General features: G+C 40.1%; 1 long non-coding RNA gene across 2 annotated transcripts in view; it reads left to right on the forward strand.

Annotated features, from left to right (window-relative positions):
* The window catches only part of LOC144074915 (uncharacterized), a 47,090-nt gene that overhangs the window by 2,163 nt on the left and 28,731 nt on the right, over nt 1-16,196 (forward strand). Inside the window, exons 2-3 of one of the 2 annotated variants that reach the window (XR_013300411.1) lie at nt 5,788-5,919; nt 8,206-9,068. This is a non-coding gene — a long non-coding RNA (uncharacterized LOC144074915). Of the gene's footprint in view, nt 1-5,787; nt 5,920-8,205; nt 9,069-16,196 lie in introns of those variants that run through there. The other variant, XR_013300412.1, reaches the window with a different exon arrangement.

Below are 16,196 nucleotides of genomic sequence, written 5' to 3' on the forward strand. Positions count from 1 at the left end.
TGTTGTCCTGCACACTTTCGCTTGTACCAAAGTTGCACAGCAGATGGCAGTATTCCATTTTGATAACCAGATGCATTTCGAGAAATGCCTTTACATGCAGATTAAGAGGGGTTAATAATCTCAGACTTTCCAGATAAATAAAGACACATTCCATTTTAAATTGCAAATTTCAGGATTGATTTTTATATTTTGTGCTCCTAGGAAAAAAGGTTTTATAATGAATGATAATGCAATGTTGCCACTCATCATGAAAATAATTCAAACTTATTATTGCCTATGTACCTTCCAAATTTATTAAGACATTGGAGCAGGTGTGCCAAAGTTAAAAGGCTGATATGAGCTGGTATTGTATTTTCTAATATATAGTGTTAAATGTTTGCCATGTGGGAATGAGAATTCTAGAAGATTGAAATGAGATTTTTTTTAAACTGGTTTCCGATGTGTTGCTCACTTTAAAGTGCAAAGACTGATGTTCCACGAGGGCCATGAAGTTCACAAAAAGAGTATGTGAAGAAAAATGACACTTGGTAGGAAGGTAACCCCGTATCAGTAACCTCATCTTAAATGATGTTGGTAATTTATAATTATAGTTATTGGTGTTCTCATCCGCTTTATAGCCTGCTTATTTATCTCTGCTCAACGAGCAGTCAATCCAGTCACACAGTACTTTTACTCCTCCTCAATTAGGAAGTCCAGTTTGGCTAATTTAGTCTGCTCAAGACGCTATAAGGATGCTTCAAGTAATTTTATGTCGATGGACAGTCGATGTTTAGTCCCCATAAATTGTGTTTAAGTGGATTAATAGTGTGCAGTCTCCATGTGAGCGAGCAGTACCACTCTGTGCAGCCAGATAATTAAATAGTTTGAACCGCAATGACTAGCTGAATCTGTTGTTGCCTGCCTTTATTGTATTTGCTGGTTTGCCGGAGATTTTTTACCATGTTTTCGGTTTAATGCGCCTTTCTGTTCGAGAGAATTGCTTTGACTTTTAAATGATAAGAACGCGTGCGGGTTAGTTGGATTGTGTATAGGCTTCGGAGTAATTTGTAGACTGATTGTCCATAGAACGGCTTGCTCTTGTTCTGGCAGCTTGCTGTTATGCCTCCTTTGGCTGTCGTAAACACACTTGCACACCCCTACACAATCACACACATACACGGTTAAGTATTAGATTAGACAAAAACAACAACAAAAAACAATTATGGTACCAAAGTCTAAGTATGCTGTTTATCAGTGATAGCACCGTTTTAATTCCTCTTGTCTGTTGATTTTATTTTCTTATTTTTATTGTATTTATTTCCAACCTGGCCTGGAATTCCTCTCAATATAAGGAAATGGCATAGCCCCTGAGTGCTACTGCAGTTTCATTACCTGGGGTGGTCATTCTGAATATAGCTTACCACATGTCTCATTCAAAGGCAATGGCAGGTATGTGTCACTCGCCGTAAATTGCACATTGCCTCCAGCCATAATCAGTTGCCAAGGAAACCTCAAATGGGATTATGACCTTCTGTTGTGTGTAACCATTAGATTTGTCAACATCCAAGAGAAAAACATTAACATTTATGTCCGTCAGCAATTGTGGCCCCCCCATCTCACGCCAGTGTTTCGCGTTGAACGCCGTTTTGTAACAAGTAACAGAGATGAATGCACTTTGCCCTCTAATTAAACAATCTCTGGTTAAGTATTGGACGCCAGTCTGTGCAACGGGTGACACAATGAGTCAGACCGATGAGATGATATATTCAAGAAGACGCAGTAGATGGGTGGAAAACAAAGGCAGCGAGTCGGAGCAGAGCGCCTCCAAGTAGGTACCAGCGTAGGGAGGGAGGGAGGAGATGGAGAGAAGGGGGACGGAGGTATTTAGTATGCACGGCCAAGCTGCCCCATCTGCTTAGCGCAGCAGTCCCTGTCGTATAACTGTCTACAGGCCGTGGGCCACATAAAGAATGTCTCAGATTTGATGTAATTCCGCAAAATTAATGACAGCTTTACTCGGTATGGGCCGTGAGGGAATGATTAGTGTTTGATCGTCCATCTGATCAGTTCCCCTGGCTGGGTGCACGGAGAGGCACCACTAACGTATATGCCGGCATTCTGCCTGTGGCCGCCAGACGCACACCTATCCCAAACATCCCCCATTTGGCCCTTTGGGTTCTCGGTTTCCCTTTCCCCCGAAATAGACGAGGAACACTCAAAGTCTGAGTCTTGAAAATATAGATTTCCCTCTTGCTTCTGAAACCGGGCAGTTCGGTATTTATTTCAAATGAAAGTGGGCCAACTCGGAGGTCACGCCGTGACCTTTTACAAGATGCGCTTTACTGCGCTGCTGATTGGAATTGGGTACGTATTAGTTTTTAAACGAGATGAGGAATAGATTGGGGGATTTGAGAGACGAAATTGATCCACCTATGTATTGCTGGAGTTGGCCAAGTAGAATTCCTCTCCTCTTTAATGCGGCCCCACCTCATACCGGCCCAACCCCCCCACACCCTTCCCTCCTCCCGGGTTGCCGCGTTTACAAGCGATTGGGGCATTCTGTTTTACAAGTGAGCCTGGTGCGTCTCGGTGTGCTAGCAACATTAAAATTGAACCCGCCTTATCTGTGCGGAGCATGAGGCTTTACATCAGAAGCTGTCATGCCGCTGCCATGAGGCTCCTGTGAGTTTTTATGTAATGTTGTGCAGTCAAAAACCCAGCGGACAACTAAAGCCAACTGATAGATAAACAAGTGATTGAAGACATGGATGGTGGTCTGTGGGATGCACGATGGGGGTAGGCTGCCCAATAGTTTACAATTGTTAACAAGGCCAAATCCAACACATGACAGGCATACATTTCTTAGCCAAATCAAATCTCATCAATGCTTGTAAACACACTGATCGGGTCAGAGCCATTTTTGTGCTGAGTTGCATATGGCAAAGCAAATCTCCCATCTGACCATTAGAACACGGGTCCAGTTTGAAGCAGGCCGCGCCCAACTCAGCAAAAGGCTCGGGGTGCTTGTGTTTGTGCCAACACAGATTGTTGGACAGACTGCGTGGATGCAGTGTTTTCCGTTAATATTGCCGGCCATTATAACAAATGACGTGCGGGGGGAGAGAAAAAACACACCATTAGAGTAAACAAAAAAGCCGATGCATCTGTTTGATCCGAGAACCGTTCCAGTTCATTTGCAATTCGCATCATTACCCGTACTTTTCCTCTTGCTCGTCTCCGATTCCCATCCGCGCTGCCGTTTTCTCCAATAATTTGAACCTATTTCCTACCAGCCTGGGCCCCACTCTCAATCTGATTCCTCTCATCTCCTTTCATTCCCAGCCCACCACCGCTCGCTCCCACCCCTGCCGCCTGCCTTTTCTCCTGGTTTTATATTTTTGGCTGAGCTGAGGACCTTTCTTAGTGCAGTGACCTTTCTGGTTTTAAATTAAGCCCCACTGCGGCATGTCTCTCTTCATAGGCCGTCAGTTACGAGCCTTCAGAGAACCGCAAAAAAATAATGATTCTGATGAAATGGCCCTCTTTAAAACGCTCCTCCAAATTCCTTCTTTACATTTTTGTACACCCACGCTGGCTCCCCATTGGCATTAATATTCACACTAATCTGAAACATCCTATAGAGCAATCCGATGTAACGACGAGATGACCGAACCAGCCTCTTCGCCTGCTGGCGTTTACTGGAAACGGGTACTAATCAAATGTTGAAAGTGATTTACTGGAACCGGGATGCTTATGTATTTTTACTATCTAATCCCATAGAATGTTTTTCCAAGTTAAACCAGTTCGTGACCTTCCGAAGACGGGATCGCTTCCATTATCGTGATTTACATAAGCCTTGCCTTTATTTACTGTGTTTAGATCTAGATGAGGATATCATTACCATCCTGATTTGACAAAAAGGTATGATGATAAATCCAAATGTTCTCAAGTTCTACCTCTAGCCCCTTTCAGAAGTCTGTAATCATCGTCATTTGCTCACCATCATCAGTCTTTCGCATAGAAAATGTGAAGATTGTGCACTCTCAAGAACTAGTCAATGTCCAAGTAAGGCAGAAAATACCCTAAATTTAAAGTGTTATGTGTCTGCCTTGCAAAGCCACCGTCAAACCATACAGTAGTTGTAGTAAAACCCCAGATAGAGCAAGCAACAGCAATTATGTAGAATGAGCACAGTAATTAAGCATTCCAGGGAGTGTAAAGCTGCTTTTGTGAGCCATGGGAAAAAAGGCGTATCATTGTACTACATTGTTTTAGAGACAAAGGTTTTTATGTGAAATTGTGGTCAACTTTTACATACTCATCTTGGATGGGAACAACAATCCAGAGTCAACTGAAGCAAGCATTTTTCAAATCAAATACAACTAAAATTGTCATAATATCCAAAGGCAAACACAACTTTGTTCCAAAGTTTGCCCTGGTTGCAATATCCTGTTGCAGCTCTGAATTTTTCAAAATCAGATTACTTTTTCCAGTTGACAGTAGCATATGTCCAATGGATTTGAACTGGAAGAACTTGCGATAATCATTCACTGCTAACTCGGATGAAATAGCCCTTTTAAAAATCCCTCAAATCTATTGGACATCTATTGCTGTCAGTGGCAGCCACAAGAAGCTGACGATTCAGGATGAAATCCTCAAAGTGGAACCCTCATCAGACTGCACCTCAACACAAAAGATTCCATTCAGTTTCTCATTTTCCTAAATGATCACTGCTAACCCTCCCAATTCAAATGGCTTAGTTACAATACCTGATATGTATAAAAATTATACTGTGGATAGAATTTTGCTATAAAAAGAAAATAATTTTCCTAACTTTTAGGTTTTTTTTTAAACTCATTACAGAAATTCATTAGGTGCCCTGTTTTATGTGAATAATAGAGGCACAGAAAGTATTTAGATTGAAGGATTAATTTTAGGGCATTTTTCATAAAGATTTTCACTTCATGCATAAATGCGCAGTTTTAGGCAAGCATTAATGAAGACAAACATTTTTAGTCATCTTTATCATACATTACATTAGGGTTGGGTGACCAAACCCAGTGTCAATTACGGTAAGTAGTGCTTACCGGAACAAAGAAAAATGAACATTCCGGTACCTGAGTTTATTTTTATTTTTACCCCGCCCACTTCTACCATAAATAAGTGCAATTAGGCAGCACAAAAATAGATTTAAACATATTTAATATTCAAGCATTTATTAATGTCATGTTAAAGATATTTATAATATTAAAAAAATACTGTTAAGTTGCATTCAGTTTGGCACTATCAATTAAAGGGTAGCGTTTATTTAGTTTTTAATTTTTACAGTTTTTTTATTTTAAAAAAAATGACAGAATAGTAACCGTAACCAAATAAAATGCCACAGCTTGTTTTCGCCACTCTCCTAAATTTTATGCACTGTACAAAGAGAAATCGAATGGATCTGCAGCCCACAAACAACAAATATGCTGATTTGATTCAATGAAAGATTGGTCTTTATAACCAAGGTCAAGTTCATAGTAGGGTTGAATATTAATTAAGCACCCAGCCACCCGCCCGTGCATGTGTTGCGTCGAATAACATGCAGTCGGGGTGGTTTCCTCCCTCCTAAGGTGGTGCTCGTATCCTTGGTAACTGTAATGAATTATAGACGCTCCCTGTTAAAACGTGTGGTATTACCCCATTCCAGGGTGTGTCCTCCTTTGCTGTCTTTGATTCACTGAGCTCACCAGCCTGCTCTTCTCTCTCTCTCTCACTCTCTCTTTAACCCCCCCAACCCTGTTTTCTCTGCCACACTCTCCTCCCCAGGGACATCTGTCTGGGATCTGCCAGGCTCATCAGTGGAGACGAGGAGAAGGCTAACTGGGAGCCTGTACTTGGCTGTAAATCTGTCCAGGTCGGGAGGTGTTCCTAGGGTGGCCTCATCACCACCACAGCCCAGTAAGTCCACTCAAAGTCACTCCCGCCCCTCCCTGCGAAATAACTTGCATGACATCACTCATCAAAAGTCAAGAAGATTGTTATGACCTGAGAAGTGTAATGACTTATCATGACATACCTAATGTACATCAAGCTGGTGTGCTTCTACAGTTTATTTGATGGGAAATGAAAAGCGTGATAGTTATATTGTTGCTGTTGCTGTAATTCCCTGCTTTAAAGTAAATGGAGCAAAATCCTAAAAAATGATGACGCCATGCAGGGAAAAGAGTCCACATTGAGCAGATGATGCTTTGTGATGTGGTGATTAAGAGCTGATGAGCGCAAGGTGGCCCGCTATCTAAGCAGTGGTATTAAATAGACGGTGATGTGTGGGCATAATTTCGGCTTTCAAAAAGCTATGAAGTCATAGAAAGCCTCTTTTTGGCTGCAATGCAGTGAAGGAGCTCATCTCCCATGCACTCATTTTGCTGGCTATGATACTATTCCATACACATAGACGCGCGCCCTCCCTCTCCTTATCTGAGAAATAAGCATTTTTACAGAGTTTGAGCTGTAAAAGGAGAGGAGCAGATAGCCCATAAATCTAAGCATAAAATCGTTAAGTTGTCAGAGGTGCCATCAGCTATCAATCGTGTGCGGCAAGCTGATGAAGGGGAAATAGGTGATAAAAAACAGCATTTTAGGGAAATTATGTCCAGTCTTCCATTTGCGAAGTGCTGCAGTCGCATCACGGCAGAATCTTAATCACTTTGCCACTGTGGCCATGCGGGGACTCTTCTTGGTGTGACAGTGAGGAGGAGCGCAGCCTGCATGGTGGGAGGGTGCAGGCAGGGATGGGGAAATGGAGGAGTAGGGTTGTTGGGGGGGTCAGCGTTGTAGAAAATTATACAACTGGCATAAATCACTTATACACAAGCTTTTTTTTTCTTCTCTCCCTCCATTTCTCGCTGCCCCCATCTCTGTTGGATGTTCTCCTCCTCTCTCCTCCTCTGGCGTCTTCCATCCCTTCATTTGCATTTCTGCTGCTCCTCACTTCAGCATCCCCCAGTCTCTGCCGCCCACCCACCTCCTTCCATTCTTCCCCCAGCCATGTGCTTTATTTGAAGCACTAGTGGTCACACTCACTCCTCCTCCTATTCTCCATCCATCTCAACTTCATTTCCACCCTAGTTTGTTTACATGCTTTCTATATTGATCGGCTTTTTGTAGCCCGCGAGCGATTTATCCCCGGTATTAGCAAACCTCTCGATTAACTTATCTACCTGAGTTACCCCAGATGTCCCCGAACCAGCGCCTTCAAATAAAACGCCATCGGAGCATACATTTTATTTCAGGATTTATCGGGAAATGATGTGACAAGTGTATTTCTCTAATCTGGAATCTTGCTCATCAAATGGTAAAAAAAAAAAAAAAGCATCACGGGGAGTAATTTATACTGACAGGGATCTTAAGTGTATCTTGAAATGAAACAACGTACAACCTCGTTATCACTACTCACGCTGGACACTTGGAAATTTAATGACTTGGATCACAAAACATTTGAATGAAGGGTCACGAACACGGGGCCATTGGGAGCCATGTTGCCTCCAAAGGACCACTGCAAAACTGTGATGGGAAAGTTCGATTTTCTGGGAAGGCTTGTGGAAGATTTGAAAACGTAAACACTGGCAGAATAGAGGAATATAATCTCTGCTGCATCTTGATACTCATTGTACCAGATAGTTAGAAATCTATGTCAGTATTGCTCCTAACAAACATTATTTCAGTTCATTTGAGCAAATGCGAAATTTCATTTTTTGTTTGATTATTTTGGTGATTGTTCCTATATAATGTAGCGGATATACACATGTTACCCAAGTCACAAAAAAATCTAGAGACAGTGAAAATACAGTAAATACAGCTTTGTAAATAAAGGATTTGTACATCATATTCTATCTTTTTTAATGAACTTCGCTGCACTGAGAAATACTGTAATCGTCCAACTATACCTCCAACTTTTCTCCCCTGCGGCTCCTGTATGAACAAATAATTTCCTTGAAAATTTGGGTGGGTTGAGTTTATAATCCAGTATACTTTAGTGTCAGAAAACCACGGTAATCATAATACGAGAGCATCAATTTTGTGCCAACATCTCCTTTTCGTCCACATTGAAATTCAGCAATAATACAAATCCCTTGGTTTGCTTTTACCTCACTGCCATTGATCGTGATGACCTCATTTGACAAACACTTGCCCAATTTCTTCGTTAAGCCCTTTTAAGACGTGTCCTCTTCGTCCATTTATCAGGTGTTGCTCAACACAAGACTCTCTTCGGCTGTGAAAAGAGACACTGCAGTATTTCTCACCTCAAATGGAAGAGAAGCTATTGATTGACTATTTAAGGTCCTCAGCAAGGGGGAGCTCCTTTCATCCCACTTAAGGTTGGGCTCCTCCACGCAGCTACCTGTCATAGGAATGTGTTGTTGGAGATACTCTTGGCCTGTGGTGTGTTGTGGCGTGTTGTCAGGGCCTTTGCTGCCACCTTTAGTGTAACTGCGGTACTGTAATGCAGTATCCATTTCCACCGTGTCAGTTTTGGGGCTACTCCGCAGTGAAGTCACATAGCATGTGTTTGTGACAGAGGGTAGTTTAATAGCACATCTAACCTTACCAGGTTACAGGGAGTGGAGCCGTGAACATGCAAGCTTTATTGCAAACACCCTGACACAGACATATACTGCCCAGCTGGCTTGAAAGTTTGCCTCTTTATAAGTTATCATTTCAAATTTTGACAGGATCGCTTCTGCATTTTTATTTCTGTCAGACTGAACTGGCAAATACTTAAATAGCACTGGGGTAGAGTTGCACTAGGTCAGACCTGGGCAATTAATTCCACAAAGGGCCACAGTGGGTGCAGGTTTTTCGTTTCAACTCATAAGAGGAAACCTTTCCACCAATCTGGTATCTTAGAAGTGCAATCAGCAGAAATCTAATTAGTTAAACTGTCTGTGCTGGATCGGTTGGAAGAAAAACCTGCACCCACTGCCGTCCTCCAGGACTGGGTTGCCCAGGTCTGCACTAGGGCGTTTCTAATATGCAAAATGCACCGGTTTAAAGAGGGAAGAAGAAATAGCAGAAATGGTTTTTCCTGCATGTTAATTACTGCACATATTAATAACTCTCTGGCTGTCAATCAAAATAAAGCCATATTTTCAGAATGGATTCCTGTGTTATTAGTATGCAAACATGATCATAAATCTGGTGGTGGGTCCAGCGTATGCAAAATGTAAAAAAGTCAAATATATTTCCTCAATAGCCTGAAAGTAGCTCAAATGCTGCAAATTCAAACATTGACAAAAGGGGGAAAAAGAACACACATGAATAAAAAGTAACAATGCGAGCTCCATTTGATGGTTGGCCCTTTCTACCCCCAAACTGCAGTTGGGAAACCAACTGGGACTTTTTCCCTCTGTTTTGTTGCAGATCATAGAATGGTTAGATCTCCCATACGGCCCATAATCCGTTCAGATACTCACAATGATTTTCTTTTATTCACAGAAGCAGGACTATTCTTTTTCTTAGCTGTAAAATGACGCGTTTAAGGCTCGGACTGTTGATTTTTGGTGGTCGTATTTTCTTGCTAGGGAGTGGTCATTTGTACAGAAAGGCTAGTGCAATACTAAGTGCATCTGCCAGGGGGCAGTCGAGCACACGCATGGAGACAACAGGGACGTCATAGTGTGTCTTTCCACCCTCGAGACTCTCAAAGCGTTTATTGTAAATGCATGCAGCGAATGGAGGTTGTCGTAATTAATTTTGCGAAGATGACCACGTGTTACTCGGATTTATTCTGCCATGCACCGTAAAAGGATAACTTTGAAAGGCCCGTTGCTGAATTAGGCTCTTATAATTCTAAGGCTGTATTGGTTTTTGTCCCTGTTAATGTTCACTGCACAAACATTAAATTGTTTTTCATTCCGAGGTCAGAAGAGGCGAAGTGAGCGCGGCAGAGGAAATCGTCTTCTGATTGCCAATGCAAGAACAATAAAAAAATAAAACTATAGAAAATTGGAAAGATCATACAAATGGTTAATATTTAAATACACTGCACAGTTGGCGCAACAGTCATATATTTACAAATGTAGATTTGTAATTGTATGGCTAAGAAATTGCAAAATAGTGATTTTGATACTACTCATATCGCCACTTAACTATTTATGAGCAATACGAATTTTATATGGTGGGGGTATGATTGTGAGGGCGAATGGTCGTCTGTCTCTCTGTCGGCGGCCAGTCGAGGGTGTGTTGTCGGCCAGGATAGACTTCGGCAACCATTACGAGGATGCACGGTATGGAAGATGAAAGAATTCAATAAATTCATTTTACGGCACATTCAAATCACGGTGCAGCTAAGACTCGAAACGTCTTTCTAAATACTCGCCGAGTAGATCATTTATATAAATATTTTTTTCCCCATTCAACTCGCAAAATGTAATCTATCCATGCCCGTTCGGTTCCATAATGCGCCCGTCATTTTCAGAAGAATTTGTACGCATTGTAACGTGACTCTGAATCTTTCGATCTGTTGAAATTTCGAACTATGAAACGAATATTATTTTGTATTATATATATACATATACACACACACATATATATATATATATATATGTGTGTGTATATGTATATATATATGTATATATGTATGTGTATATATATGTATGTGTGTATATATATATATGTGTATATATGTATGTGTATAAATGTGTATATATGTATGTGTATATATATGTGTATATATGTATGTGTATATATGTATGTGTATATATATATGTGTGTATATATATATGTATGTATATATATATATATGTGTATATATATGTGTATATATGTATGTGTATATATGTGTGTGTATGTATATATATGTGTGTGTATATATATATGTATATATATATATGTGTATATATATGTATACATATATATATATATATATGTATATATGTATGTGTGTGTAAATACATGTATTTCTCGCCACCAAGCACACACACACACACAAACACGCATGTAAATACCGAATTGTGTAGATGTACATAAATATATATATGTGATGTATAATGTGTGTAATAGGTGAGTATAGAGGTCTAAACAATATATAATACTTATACAAAGCACATGTAAATATACTACACACTATATATATTATAAATATAGTGTACTTAATACCTTATTCACAGTATCTATGTGTATGTGTATATAAGCATGTGTATGTTTGTGTAAACTGTGTACTGTGTGTATATATAGAGTAGGGACTATATAAATACATAATATATGGATACATTATATCATATAAATCTAGCATGTAATCAAAGAATCAATAAAGTAAAAACAATCTAAATGTGTTTATATGTGTTTTATATTTCACTCTATCTACATAACGGTTGGTGATGAACAAATTTCAAATTGTCATTTGAGTTTGGACTTCATTTGAAAAAATCACCACAAAAACTGTAAATATGAAATCATTTCTTTCTACCCCCTATGAAGCTGATACTTCTGAACTACAAGTTGTGATTGGGTGGTTCTGGTCATGTGGCATTCTGCAGCTCAACCATAATACTATTGGCACACAGTCAGTTAACAATATAAAGTCTGATTTTAGTACGATATTATTAATGAAGATGTAGGTCAAAAACATTTCCCCCCTTTAATATTACCTTGAAAGTGTGTTTATTATTTTATTTCAAGCTATTTATGTAAATATCAAGAAATTGGTTACATGGGCAAATATTATGGTACTTGTGCCTTAAGTACTGCTACTGTAAACAAAAGATAGTACAGTTACATTTTGTATTGTCAGTTATTACATTGTATTTATGTAGTCTTAAGTATTGCTGCAGTATTGAGACACTATCAAGTCTTAAAATGAGCAAATGGTTAACAGCTGACAGCTTTTATTTAAAATATATTTTTAATAATTCCAACTGTACAAAAATCTTTCTTGTTACACTATTTTACTTTGAAAAAGTAATTGAAATATCTATAGGTCATAATTTTGAAATTTCTATTTTAATAGCGTTAACCTTTAACTGTTAGCAGTTATACCCTAATCCAGATAAGTCTTACCAGTTATCTTCCAACTTTGTATGTTCGTCTACTCTGTGAATGGTTTCCATGCACAACTTACGATTAATCAAAAGAAAATAATTCCACATTTTGTATTTGTTCTAAATGTACTGCACGGTAAAATTTTATCTAAAGTTTTTAACACTCTTATTCCCTTTCCTCTATATTTTTTATGGCAACATTTCAAATTAATTCTCAACAAACAAGCAAAAACATATGGCGGTCTACATCAAAACTCAATTAAACTGTGCTGTAATCATTCATGCATTTAAATAAAACACATCCTTGACTCACCATCTTAATGCTAACATGATGTAAAACCCATTGAATGACATAAAAGTTGCATCAAAGTCACTGTTATTATCTACTTCAAAATAAAATAAAATTAACACAAAAATGTTGTGGGAACATACTGTTAGTTGGTGTCAGATATTCTTCCTCTCTTTTGTTTGAAAAACATTTTATTCATTACGTAGTTCATTTGGAGCTTCATTCTTCTGGTTATTTAACCCTTGTACTATAGGTTTCATCCGCATGCATGCGCCACACTGCCCCCAAGCAGCCAGGACACACACCACAATAACAAGGTATACAAAGGCACAGTCCAAGTAACTCCTTGGCTGCCTTTGGCGGTAATAGACGTCAAATTTATTTGAACTGAGACGAATGACAATGATCATTCACTGCCAACTCTTCCAGTCTGAATGAATTGAACATGAGTTAATGGAGCGTTAAAGAAATCGCTAATGCCTTCATTTGTACATATTCAGTAACTATATACTGTACATATAATGTTTGCTTTTGCTGCAAATGTGATTCCTGTCAACAAGTATGTTTGCTAAGTGTGTAATTAAAAGTTAAGTATGTTTTATTTTTTAATGTTTGACCTTTCTGGTTAAATCCAATACACATATTAGGTCTCGGTTTTCAGATTATTTTTGAGTGCCACAGCTACTTCTGTTTCCTCGGACCTGCAATGGAAAACGAGTCATAAAGCTGTTTTTATTTTTTTCAAGCAACTGCGTTAAAAAGAACACCTGTAACTCGACACACAAACATCTCCGCTCAAATGCCAGCGGCAGCTTTATGACTAGGAATGGGGACACGCGGCGAAATAGTCAGTTTGCACGCAAGCCGGTCATCTCCTCTGGCATTTGTCAGCTTTCAAAAGTTTTTGGGGCATTCAGACAACATCTGAACGGAGGCCATTTTGGTTTGGCCTCATGTTTGCAGAGTGTACTTGGTGCCGATGGGGGGATGGGTGGACCACTGCCACTACTCTGAAGACTCCTGTTAATGTTTAAGTCATTCTGGAGCCACTTGGCCAGCAGACCGATTCAGTCAAAAGCATTTGCACACCCTCAGGTCTTGGCTGTGATTTACTGCATATTTGGACATCTGCAAAGAGCTTTTGCACCTTGAAATTATCGCCTTACCTTCGCTCTAAATCCCTTTCTGCTGTAGTAAACCCCTGGGAATGTACATGTAATAGTGAGTCACCTTGAAGATATCCAAGGTAGAGCCACTTCCGTCCCCTTCTCTGGCAATCATCTGTTACGCCGTCTTAGCTCATCTCTTCCTTCCGCCAGGGTCCCGACCACACCCCTCTGGTCCGTCTAATTTAATGTGTGCTGCCCCTGCTCCCGTGTCTCTTAACCCACCTCTTGCTCACCAGCTGGACACATCAATCCTCCTGACAGGAGCTGGTCAGCCCGCTCCTTGCCGGGGCCACCGCCCAAAAGGAAATGCAAAGTCTCGGAGGGCGCCCCGCAACTGTAGGTGATGAGAAATCAGGGCTATAACGCACACACCTTTATGAGATATCTGTCTTGAGGAACAAGACGAGTGACGGGAACTGCTGATGAGCAAGTTGCGTTACCTTGACAGTTTGTTTTTACTGCTTTGTTGCCCACGGCGGCCACCCCGGCTCATGTGAGGAGGCGAGCCGTCAGTGGTCATCAATAACTTGTCTGTGTGGTGTGGGTGGTGCAGGCTGTGTGGCGTGCGTTTTAGGACCGACCGTCGCCAGAGGCCCTTGCTTCCCGCAACTTGGAAAAGTGCCATTAGTGTCTGTCTGTCTGATCAGAACTTCAAGTGTCGCAGAAGCGCTCCAAACATATCTGGTATGCAGTGTCGAGGAGGCACGCAGACAGGATAATTGCTGGTCAGAATCCGTCCACAGTCACAGACTTTCAAGTACTCATTGCCTTTAAGAGTTTTACACCCCAAGTGGCTGAATAGCCCCGGGGAAACAAGGTCTTCATTGATTTATTGCTTGCCCTTAAGTCTTTGTTTCTTCATACCACTCAATCATCCACCCAAAAAGCACCAGAAGCCTTCAAAACTGGCAGATTGTCACTACTGACATTTGGGTCTTCGTTTAATACAGGACTTTTAAGGCACTCAATGGGATTTGCTCGGACCGTGTGCAGGGATTTTTGCCATCAAAAAATAATGTATTCTTATGTGACCTCATATAAGATAACCGTATCGTGTCACTACTAGCATACATGTCCCAAGTCCAAATAGGGTCAATTTCATATAATCTTTTTCTATACTGGACACTATTGGCACGCCCCGACTTCAATTTGTTATTTTCACCAATGATTGATTGATGCAGAGTTGAGAATGATTTGCAATATTACTGATTCAAATTTTTTTTGCTGTTTTCTGCGGTGCTTTTGAAAATGTAGGTATTATGCCCAATGGCAGCAACATGGAAACCAACTGACGAACATCTGACAGTTGTCAAAAGTCAACTATTATTCTGGGCTTCAAATGTACATGTATAACAGACTAGCATTGAATTGCTGAGATGATGCGGTGCCATAATAAATTAAGAATTGAAGTTTTATTTACATTTTAACTCCATATACGCTTGATTCCAAAAGGTAGTGTTTTCCCTTCTACCATGTACAGTATGCATTTGTAATGGACATGATCTTATTGCTGCTCAATTAGAAAAATATTTTCATATCACATTATATTATGTTGAGTAGCAGCTTAAAATCATACATAGTGAGGTAAAATATGTTAAAACAGTGAAAATAATTATGTTCATGTTCTAGTATTTGACAATCAGTTCATAGTCTTTTTGTGTCATATAATTACTTTGTTTAATACTATATACTTTAAAGTGATATTCTATACACTGGGTCTTAAAAAAAAGGGCCAGTTCATTTAAAATTTCGAAAGAACACAACTAATATTTACCTGAACTGTTTTCTCTCATAGAATGCTTAGATCTGTTGTCAAGCTTGTCATCTTAATTTGTGTGGCAGCAATGTTTTTTCTTTTCACCAAGATGATCAATGTGACCAAAACAATGAATACAAAAAGATGATAAATGGTAAGTCACATAACTGACAAATACGGGCAAATGTTCAAATTAAGGTGAACAATAAATCACTATTTGTGTTTTACACACAGAAACACACACACATATCCATGCATCCCCCACCCATACACACACACACACACACACACACACACACACATCCACTCATCCCCCCCCACACACACATCCATGCACCCCCCACCACACACACACAAGCTGAATGAAAAATGCTCAATGCAGAAATAGATCAAAACTCTTCAAACTAATCTATTACAATAAATTATCCATGCACAGCAAATCTATCATACGCTCGTCCAACTGTGAGCAGTTGGAATGTTTTGGCTGGATTTAGGATTTAGCTAAAATTAGCAATGGATAATGTATCCGTTTGGACGCCTACCCTGCTTGTTGTTCGAAAGTATGCTAAGCTGTGGCCAGCGGCCATTGTTTGCCAGCGCCATAAATGCCCAGATGTCAGTACATCATCTCAATCCGACGTGAGGAAAAATGAGACAGACAAGCGGAATAACATTACTTGAGCAGGAAAAAAGAACAGTTGGCATTGATGAATGATTTCAATGCGCAGGTGTCAAATGACTCTGGTCTGCTAGATGCAGTTGTGCTGCAGCCCCTTTCCTCCATTTGCTCACAATTGGATGGGAAGCCATGACGCAGTTTCTGCCTTTCTTAAACTCCGCCTACTCGTCCAAACCCTTAAATCCCGGTAATGCCAACCAAACAGCCAACAGTTTGGTGGTCTCATTGGGGGAAAAACATTTTTTTCCACCCCTTTTGCTACAGCTTTATGACAATGGTGTAAAGCTATACTTGAGTAATTATT

Source organism: Stigmatopora argus, chromosome 1 (assembly GCF_051989625.1).
Source record: "Stigmatopora argus isolate UIUO_Sarg chromosome 1, RoL_Sarg_1.0, whole genome shotgun sequence".
NCBI lineage: Eukaryota > Metazoa > Chordata > Actinopteri > Syngnathiformes > Syngnathidae > Stigmatopora > Stigmatopora argus.